Below are 10309 nucleotides of genomic sequence, written 5' to 3'. Positions count from 1 at the left end.
TGTTTGTCTCCCTTTCTCCCTCCCTTCCTCTCTAAAAATAAATAAAAACCTTTAAAAAATAAAATAGAATCTTTTTTAAAAATTATAAATAAAAGCAATGAAAAAACAAATGTGCTCGGGTGAGGATTAAAAAGAGAAAAAAGCCCTGACTGGTGTGGCTCAGTGGACTGAGCAGTAGCCTATGAACCAAAGGGTCGCCAGTTCGATTCCCAGTGCAGGGCACATGCCTGGATTGCAGGCCTGGTCCCTGGTTGGGGCACATGAGATGCAACCACACACTGTTGTTTCTCTCCCTTCCTTCCCCCCTCTAAAAATAAAAAAAATAAAATATTTTTTAAAAAAAGACAGGAGATCAGACCTACATAGTATTAAAGTGATTACATTACTGATATGTACATATATAATAAACTGATTCAATACATGAATAAATGCTTCCATACCATGGATTTACATTTGCTTATTCACTAGCTCTATTTTTATTTCTTCCAGAGAATAATCACCAGGGTGATTATTCGGGTATCTGACAATGTAGATATGACTGAAAGATGGTGAATCAGAACTAGGGACCCAGTACTTCACTGTGATCCTGCCTGAGCGCTTTATCCGTTTTGTGGCCCCTCTTTTATAGTTAGATTTCCCCCCTGTATCAGGAAATCTAGACCAGGGGTCCCCAGCCTCCGAGTCACAGACCAGTACTGGTCCGTGGCCTGTTAGGAACCGGGCCGCACAGCAAGAGGTGCGCTTGAATGTAATGCACTTGAATCATCTCAAAACCGTCCTCCCCTCCACTGGGTGAAAAACTGTCTTCCACACCCCAGGTCCTTGGTGCCAGAAAGGTTGGGGCTTGCTGCCTAGACTGCTGACTGCAGCCAGTCACAAAAGCTTTTATTTTTGTAACTCTCCAGTTATAAAATGCTTGGTAGGCTTGCTTTGCATACCTCATCTTCATAGCCCAACCCAGCAGGTTTCTTGATACTACTTGCTCCCAGTAAAGTCCAGTCCAGTTCAGATTGGTTCTATCGCAACTTGTCTTTTTTATGCAACTTCAAAGCCTGTTATTGACAAGTTTGTGGTTAGGGAGCCATAGGAGGCAACTTGTCTTTTAAAAAAACGTTTATTTTCAAGATTGGCCATGAGTAGAAAAGTTACTAAAGGTGAATAATGGCTACATGGAGGTTATTCTCATCTATTTTTATACATGTTTAAAATTTCCCGTAACAGAAAGCTTAAAATTAAAACCAATGAGCCCTACATGGCCTCATGAATCCTTGACTCAAACGAGCCTCAGAAAAGGGGCCGATGCCCTGGCCAGTGTGGCTCAGTTGGTTGGAGCACCATCCCATAACTGAAGGATTGAGGGTTCAGTTCCTGGTCAGGGCACATACCTAGGTTACGAGTTCGATCCCCGGTATGAGAGACAACCAATCAATGCTTCTCTTGCATCGATATTTCTCTCCCTTCCTTTGTCTCTCAAAGCAATGAAATCACATGAGGCCATTAGCAGTCACTCCATGCACCCAACAATTGAGTAACTTCCCCCAGCTGCCACAGCGGCACTGATTCAGGATGCATGTTGGACCTTTATAACAATTATTTAAACATCTGAAATGTGTTTTTAAAAAAACTATGGAGAGCCTACTGAATGCAAGGTAGGATGCCAAGCAAGCCAGGGAGCTGCAGTGAGCAAAACACGGCCCCACCCGTAAGTGGGGAGAGGGCAGTGGTATTACTCCAACAGGGAGACCACCAGTCACCTAGCCGGCAGGTGCATGGCCAAATGCTGTAGTATTCACAAGGCGAGGTCTTTCAGGTGGAAGAGAGAACAGGTTCAGAGGATGTAAAGGCTGTTGGTTCACAGAGGGGCGTGGTGTGTTGGGTGGAGGAAAGGGAAAGGGCAGGGCAAAGAAGAGATGGGGTGGAAAGGGAGGTTGCAATCTGGCTGGGAAAGGTGGCGAATGCCGAGCCCAGAGATGTGGGCTATATTTGGGGGGAGGGTTTATTGCTTTGAATTAGTAACTCATTCCTTAAACCTTCCTTGCAATCATCGTATCCCACAAACCGTCACTACTCCATCAATTCCTCCCTCCACACCCCTGTGTACTGTTGGCCAGTACCACCAGCCCGGCCTCCACAAGTGCGTGCCCCAAACACCTCCAGTCCCAAGTCCCGGCCCCAGGATTGGAGGCTTTTCCAATAAGGCTGTGTTTTTTCAAACTTTTTTGGCAGTGTCTCTTAGTAAGAAACCCATTTTACATTAAGGACTCAGTTATATGTGTGCCTGCATACAGATAACAAGCAACACTTTAAGGCAGCCACTTACCATAATTTGATGCATGTTGATATTTGCTTCCCTGTTCTGTCTCATTGCTCATGGTAGCTAAATTGATTTTATAACCCACTAACAGGTCTCAGCCCACAGTTTGAGAAACAGGGTTCTAAGGAGCCTGTTTTATATTTAGGACAAGGCTGAGGATCAGTGTGTGGGTGAAGAGCTGTGTATCATGTATGACTTGATAGTCACAGAGTTGTATGGAAAGCAACTTAGATTACAATAGTGACATTGAAAATAGTTTTATTTGTTTTTTCTGATATCATACATAGAGTTTGGCTAGTTAATACATTATTTGATTACTTGTTACAGCAAAATGTATAAGGGAACCTTATAAGAGAGCCTACAAAATACCAATACTGTCACATTAAACTTTCATGTAATCTGCTAGATTTACTCTGACTGGTTTTAGTCATTTTAATTTTCTTATGTGATTTGACGTACGTTTCCAACGTGATACAAAAGACACATTCATAAGAAGAATACCAAAACTAAAACTAATAATATTCCAACTGTATCCTGAGTAGCTGAGATTTAATACCTCTGTTGTTTTACTTTAACTATTTCTGATCAACAAGGTAAGTGCAGTCAGTGTGTTGTTGAGCTTAACCCCACAGTTTACATAGTAGGGTGGTTGTAGGGACACATGGTTGATGTCTAGTTTGGCAGTTGTCTTAATGCCTTTTTAGTTTGTGCATATTGCCTCATATCAAAATAGACCACAGTAACAAATATGAATAGATGAGAAATTATTGAGCACATAATCTGTCATCGTTGGGAAATTCTCATTTTTCCACATCTCAGCTACCGTCCCTGCTGGGTGATGGCAACGCAGAAGAGGGAAAGTGGGCAAATGGTAAGTAAAGGACACATGGGAAGTTGAGATCCCAAAGGCAGGTAATAAAGTTTTATTTAGCCATCACTGTGTCTGTCTGCAAATGATAATGTAAAAAAGATTACAAAGAAGGCTTTCTGCTGGGTAAATTTATGCTAGCTTTTATTTTTTTAAATATTTTTTATTTTCAGAGAGAGGGGAAGAGAGGGAGAGAAACATTGATGTGTGAGAGAACATCAATCTGTTGTCTCTCATACACTCCCAAGTGGGGGCCTGGCCCACAACCCAGGCATGGATGCTGACAGGGAATGGAACCCATGACCTTTCAGTTCGCCGGCTGGCGCGCAGTCCACTGAGCCACACGAGCCAGGGCTACCGTAGCTTTAAAAAAATTAGATCCTGTAACATTTTTGGAGGTTGCATATTTCCATAAAATTGGTTAAAGCTTTGGGCATGACCATAATTTTCATGATGCAGTAATCATTTTATTAGTATTCTGCCTGGGGCTTTAAGAACCACCATGCTTCACAAATAGATGTGAATATAAAACTCACTTGGGATGGTGGGTGGAGTGATGGCTTGTATTCCTTTTTACTTTGTTTCTTAATATCTTGCAATGAGGTTTACACTGTGTAGGCACAGATAAGTCTCTTTGTTAGTACTTACATAAAGCATCGATTATGTAAAAACAGAAGAAAAATTAAATGTTACAAGGGGACCATGGGGAACATAAAAGCATAAACCATCTATCTTAGGTAAAATGTACCACTAGTAAAGAACAGTGGTAAAAAGGAGAATACGATCTAATAATTTTTTCTTTTAACTTTTTTCATGGGCCGTGGGTGTGTGTGTGTGTGTGTAAACATTTAACGGCTTAGAAAACAGCTTGTAAAAGGCACGAACATACTTGGATCATAAATGTTTCAGTTACAGTTTTATATTGGTTTAGATAATCTCCAAGACCTTTGCTGGTTATTCCCAAGAATTTTTGCCCAATTCCAGAGGTTTTTATTTCCTCATAAAGCAAGCACAGCTATAAAAAGCTTATTGTAAAAAACGATTCCCAACCAACTGAGCCACACCAGTCAGGGTACAATTTTCTTCTTCTATATCATTTGTCAGATGTTGGCATTAAGATAATTTTACCTTTATAAAATGAATTTGGGAGATTTTCATCTTTTCCCACGATCTGGAATGATCACTTTATAGGTTGGATAGAACTCAGCCATGAAACAATCTAGTGCTGGAAACATTTAAAGTGCCTTGTCTGGCACCCCACCCCATTTTGGTGTTTGGAGGTCATTGGGATTGCTTGATTACCACAAAGAAGAAACCTGAAGCCCTCTTCTGGGTAACTTGGGGGATAGGGTTCCAAAGGATCACAATAGTCTGTTAATTTGATTTTGATTTGCATCTCTTCAGTACCAGTGGGGCTGATAATGTTTTTAACAGCTTATTGGCTATTTGTATTCTGTGAATGACCTATTTCTGTCTTTTTACCCAATGTCTGTAGACCCAGGGATTTTGCAGTTTCATTCATCATTCAGCAGACGAATGCTGAGTGTCTATTTTGTGCCTGCATTAGTTTTCTACTGCTGCTGAAACAAATTCCCACACACTTAATGTTGTGAAACAGCATAAATTTATTCTCTTATCCTTCTATAGGTTAGAAGTTCCACATCAGCCTTACTGGGCTAAAATCAAGATGGGGCTATCGTCCTTTTGGAAGCTATTTTCCATCTTTAAGAGGCCACCACATTCCTTGGCTCATGGCCCCCTTCCTCCACCTGTGAAGCTAGCTATTTCTCTAACTGGTCTTCCATAATCAGACCTCCCCCTTGCTTTTTTCTGCCTTTCTCTTCCACTTTTAAGGACCCTGTGATCACATTTAGCTTGCCTAGGTAATCTCCCTATTTTAAGGTTATCTGATTAAAAACCTTTTTCTATCAACAACCTTAATTCTTTGCCATGTAACCTAACATAGTCACAGGTTCTGGGTATTAGGACTTGGATATCTTTGGGGGCTATTATTCTGCTTACCAGAATATTTAAGATGGGGCTATGAAATTTTTAAAAAGGATTCTGTCTACATGGATGCTGCAAGTTAGCGGGGAAGACAGATGATTAATCACAATTTTCTTTTTTAAAAAAGATTTTACTTTTTTATTTTCAGTGAGAGGGGAAGGGAGGGAGAAAGAGAGGGTGAGAAACATCGATGTGAAAGAGAAACATCGATGTGAAAGAGAAACATCAACTGGTTGCCTCTCACATGCGCTCTGCACAGCGACCAAACCCGCAACCCAGGCATGTGCCCTGACCAGGAATCAAACTGGCAACCTATTGCTTTGCAAAACGATTCCCAACCAACTGAGCCACACCAGTCAGGGTACAATTTTCTTCTTGTATATCATTTGTCAGATGTTGGCATTAAGATAATTTTACCTTTATAAAATGAATTTGGGAGATTTTCATCTTTTCCCACGATTTGGAATGATTACTTTATAGGTTGGATAGAACTCAGCCATGAAACAATCTAGTGCTGGAAACATTTAAAAAGGTAGAACTTCAATTTCTTTTGTAGTTACTAGTTTTATAAAAAATTATAATTAAAGTGATGTTTAACTTTTTTTTCTATTTGGAAGCTTTAGTGCAAAAAAAAAAATTGAAAAACAAGAGTTCATTTTTTTTAGTAGATGGAAAGATTACATTAGAGAAACCTCCAGATTCACGCTTAGCTTGCTCCCTCCCCTCAAAATCTGTAACTTGAACATTACCTTCTCAGTGAGGCCTTCCTTATCCAAAATCGGGATCCCCCAGCAATCTCGGCTTCTTTGTACTTAGAAGATGTTTTAATCCACTGTATATTTTACTTATTGCCTTCTCCCACTAAAACGCAAATTCCATCGGGGCAGGAGTTTTTGAGCAAATATTTAATACCTTAACAGTTGGCTGTTGCTAAATTTTAAGAGCTTACATGTTTATTCTTTTAAACACTTTATTTTAATTTTTCTTTTTATAAAAGTAATACATGCTTAACTGAACTAACAAGCGAAAATAGAGACAGACTCATAGATAGAGAGCAGGCTGGCAGCTCTGGGGGTGGAGGGTTACAGAGGGTGGAGGGATCAAGCCAAAAGGAAAAAGGACTCATGGACGTGGACAACAGTGTGGTGATTGAGGTGGGAGGGGACATAAGGGGGACAAATGGTAATGGAAAAAATACGAGAAAAAAGAAAAGTAATATGTGCTTATTGTAAAAAATGCAAACACTAGAAGTGCCTCGAGCCCTGTCTTCGCCATACTCCCTGCAAGCCCACCATCTTGAGGTAGCCACTGTTAATAATTTGATATGTATCCTTCCAGAATTTTCCAAGCATATATATTCATTTAAAAATAATAGACAAATTAGAGTATAGTATGCATACGTATATTCCTACCGCTTGTTTTTTTCACTTTAGTCATCCTTCTATGTCAATATATAGACATCCATGTCATTCTTTTAAATAGCTTTCTATTGTTACATTGCATCTGACACATTGTGATTCATTTACTCTTCTATTTATAGATTGATGTATTTAGGGTTTTTTTGCTATTACAATCAGTACATCAGTGGCTTCATATATGTCATATTACTTGTGATGGCATTTCCTCCCAGAAATGGAATTGCTTGGTCCAAGAATGCACACATTTCATTTTTCTGTGTTACCCAATTGTTCTCCCAAAAGGTTGTACCAATTTATACTCTCAAAAACACTGGGTTTTTTTTTCCCTACACCCCCACCAAATGGAGATATCACAGTCTTTTGTCTAATAGACTCTTGCTTCTTATTTTTTATTTCCCCAGCTTTATTGAGAGGATAAATTCTGGTTTTAATCACCACCCTTTTACTCCACTCGTAAGGGAGGAATTCCCACCTAGGATTATGTTGATGTCCAGACACAATACCTGGCATTGGACAGATGAACTTGACAGCAGTTTATTAGTTACATGTCCTCACAGCTCAGGGGAGGAGGACACCATAAACCAGACAGGACCATGCACGTGTTTCACTTGGGACTCTAGTAACAACCAGAGACAGCGGGGGACAAGCTTTGTAGCAGGAAGAAGGTGAGGTGACTCTTGGTTCCTGCAGGAGATGCGATTGGCCTGCTTCAGCAATTCCGTGGGGGTGGCAAAGAACTGAAACCCACTACTCAGAGAGAAGCAGGAGCTGCACCTGGTCCATTCGATAAAGACTCTTCGGCTAGGGCAGCTTTCGGTTAGGCCGTTCGAGGCCCTCCTGCTTTCCCCAGGGTAACACAACCAATGAATCTTAATTTCAACCATCTTGATTAATTAAAAGTGTTCTTTTTGGATACTGATATTTGAGTGACTTTTTGGCATCTATGATTTTTTTTTTCTTGGACGAACTCATGGATTATTTATTTCATATACAATGACATTTAATTTTATTTCCTTGAGTTTATTGAGGAATTTTCCCCCTTGAACTATGCTATCTTTATTTGGAATTGGTGTAAGGGCAAGTGTGGCTTCATAAAGTGAAATAGCATTCTAACTTTTCTGGCTGTTACAGATTTACAGGGTGAGGATTATCTATTTATGTAAAGTTTGAGAGAATTCTTTCATTAAAACATCTGAGCCCTGAGTCTTTTTGGACTTATTTCTTGGATAATATTTTCCACTTCTTTCTTTTTCTATTTCCCAGAAAATAGTCCACTTTATCAAGATTTTCATGTCCATTAAAATAGAGTCAGTTATGGTACTTTCTTATTTTTCTGGTGTTCTTAAGATGTAAAATCACATTCTCTAAGAATCTATCCTCTCAAAGCTGGGAGCATAAAACTATAAAGAGAGATTGAGAGATTGAGATAGGTGGGGTGGAAACAGACTAAAATGAAAGGAAAATAAGCAGAATTAAATATATTATTGGAGAAAACAAAGAGTACTCTTGATGATTCTGAAGAAAATTATGCACTGGCCAGTGTGGCTCAGTGGATTGTATGTCAGGCGATGTTCCTCTCCCTCTCTTTCTCCCTCCCTTCCCATCTCTCTAAGAATAAATAAAATCTTGTCCTGGCTGGTGTGGCTCACTGGACTGAGCACCAGCCTGTGAACCAAAGGATCGCCAGTTTGATTCCCAGTCAGGGCACATGCCTGGGTTGCAGGCCAGTTCCCTGGTAGGGGGCACATGTGAGGCAACCACCCATTGATGTTTCCCTCTCTTTCTCTTTCCCTTCCCTTCTCTCTAAAAATAAATAAATAAAGTCTTAGAAAAAGAAAATTAAATCTGTGATGATGAAGAAAAACTCAAGATAGTCTCCCAGGGTGCAGTGAAAAAGGACAAAGATTTAATTGACAGTGGTAACCCAATGTGATAATTTTAGAGGAGAAAAAAAAAAAAAACCCAAAACAATCTGTTCACAGAGTAGATAGGAACATATTAGAAGAAAACTTTTTCTAAGATGAAAAGACCTTTTATTTCTGGAAAATTATAGAAAATATAAGTAAGACTTATACTAGCAAAATGTTTGATTTTGAGGGTAATAAAAAGTCCCAAAAAGCACCAGGCAAATTGCTCAACTAAAACAGACTGGCCCAGCTTTGCTACCACTTGTTTTGAGATATAATTGACATATAAAATTACAGTTAACCCTTGAACAATGGAGGGACAGGGATTAGGGGGGCCAACCCTTGCACAGATGAAAACCTTATATAACTTTTGACTCCCCCAAAACTTAATTAGTAGTAGCCTACGGTTGACCGAAAGCCTTACTCATAACATAAACAGTTGATTAGTATATATTTTGTATATTATACATATATACTACATCTTTACATTTGTTTACATTTCTCTCAACTGTGAATGGTACCATATACAGTCTGTGTGCTCAAGTTCTGACAAATCTTAACTCATAGATTTGTGTATATTTTATGATAGCAAATTATAAAATAGAATGGTAACTACATATATTTGATGCATTTGCCATGTACCTGACTTTTTCTTAAATTTTTTGATATTTCTAGACCACCTGGTTCATCTGCCAGTTTTTTCAAATTGTTACAAATCTCCAAAAAATTTCCCAATATATCTATTTTTAAAATACACATTTAAGTGGACCTATGCAGTTCAAACCTAAGTTGTTCAAAGGTCAGCTGTATATAGTCTCAGGTGTACTTGCTACCACTTTAAAAGCCAAAAGATAATGGGATAAGGACAAAGGAGTCTTGAGGGGAAAAGTTTGAGACTCACAGTCAAGCCGCTATTTGTGTGTACAGTAGGAAGCATTCTCACCTTGGACGAAGGCTTAGAAAAATGTAACATTCAGGAGTCCTCCCTGAAATCACCAGTCAAGTGAGAGATGAGTCTGAGCGAGGAAAAGAAATATTAGAGTCTGAAAAAACTGGCAGTGACATTGATACCAATTAAATAAAGGGCTGGCAAATGCCAAAAACAATAACTGAAAAGAGGATTTAGTGGCTTAAAAAAGTGTAAAGAAAAAAAGTCTGGGTCTATCATCCTGGATTAAGTGGGCAAATATTAGGTGTGAGGGTAGCAGGCCAGGAGATGGAAAGGCACATTAAATTTTTCCTTACATAAAGAGGAACATAAAAATGACTTGTCATTGACTAATAATTTGAAATACAAACTGTATTTTTATTTAGTAAACTTACAGGCAACCACCAGGAGAATTAAAAAAGGTGGCTTTCTGCCTTGCAAAGCACTATAGAAGATAAAAGCAAATATGGAAAAACACAAAAAAGCAAATATGGAAAAATATGGAGAAATTCAGAATACAGGAAATAACAAAAGCAAAAGCTATCAAATAGGATGACAGATAACCAAACTAATCAGTTATAACAGCGTAGATACAATGGGTTAAATCTCAGCCTGAGTGGAGGCACTGAGGATTTTTAAGGCAAACCCCTTGTACCTCCGGGCTTTTGCAAACGCTGAACCTTAGGCCTGGCTTGCTTTCACTCCCCATTTAAGGTTAAGGCCCCAGTTCCAGGCAGACCTCTTCCTCCAGGCAGTCCTCCCAGGCCACCCGAGGCTAACTGAGCACCTCCTGCATAGAACGCGGCACGTGAGCGCGAAGCTGATGCTTCAGTTCGGGAAGGAAGTCCCCACCTTACTCTCTCGCCC

This window comes from Pteronotus mesoamericanus, unplaced genomic scaffold (assembly GCF_021234165.1).
Source record: "Pteronotus mesoamericanus isolate MK-2021 breed Mesoamerican mustached bat unplaced genomic scaffold, CSHL_Meso_final contig_25, whole genome shotgun sequence".
In the NCBI taxonomy this organism is placed as follows: domain Eukaryota; kingdom Metazoa; phylum Chordata; class Mammalia; order Chiroptera; family Mormoopidae; genus Pteronotus; species Pteronotus mesoamericanus.
Note: the sequence above shows the minus strand (reverse complement) of the source record.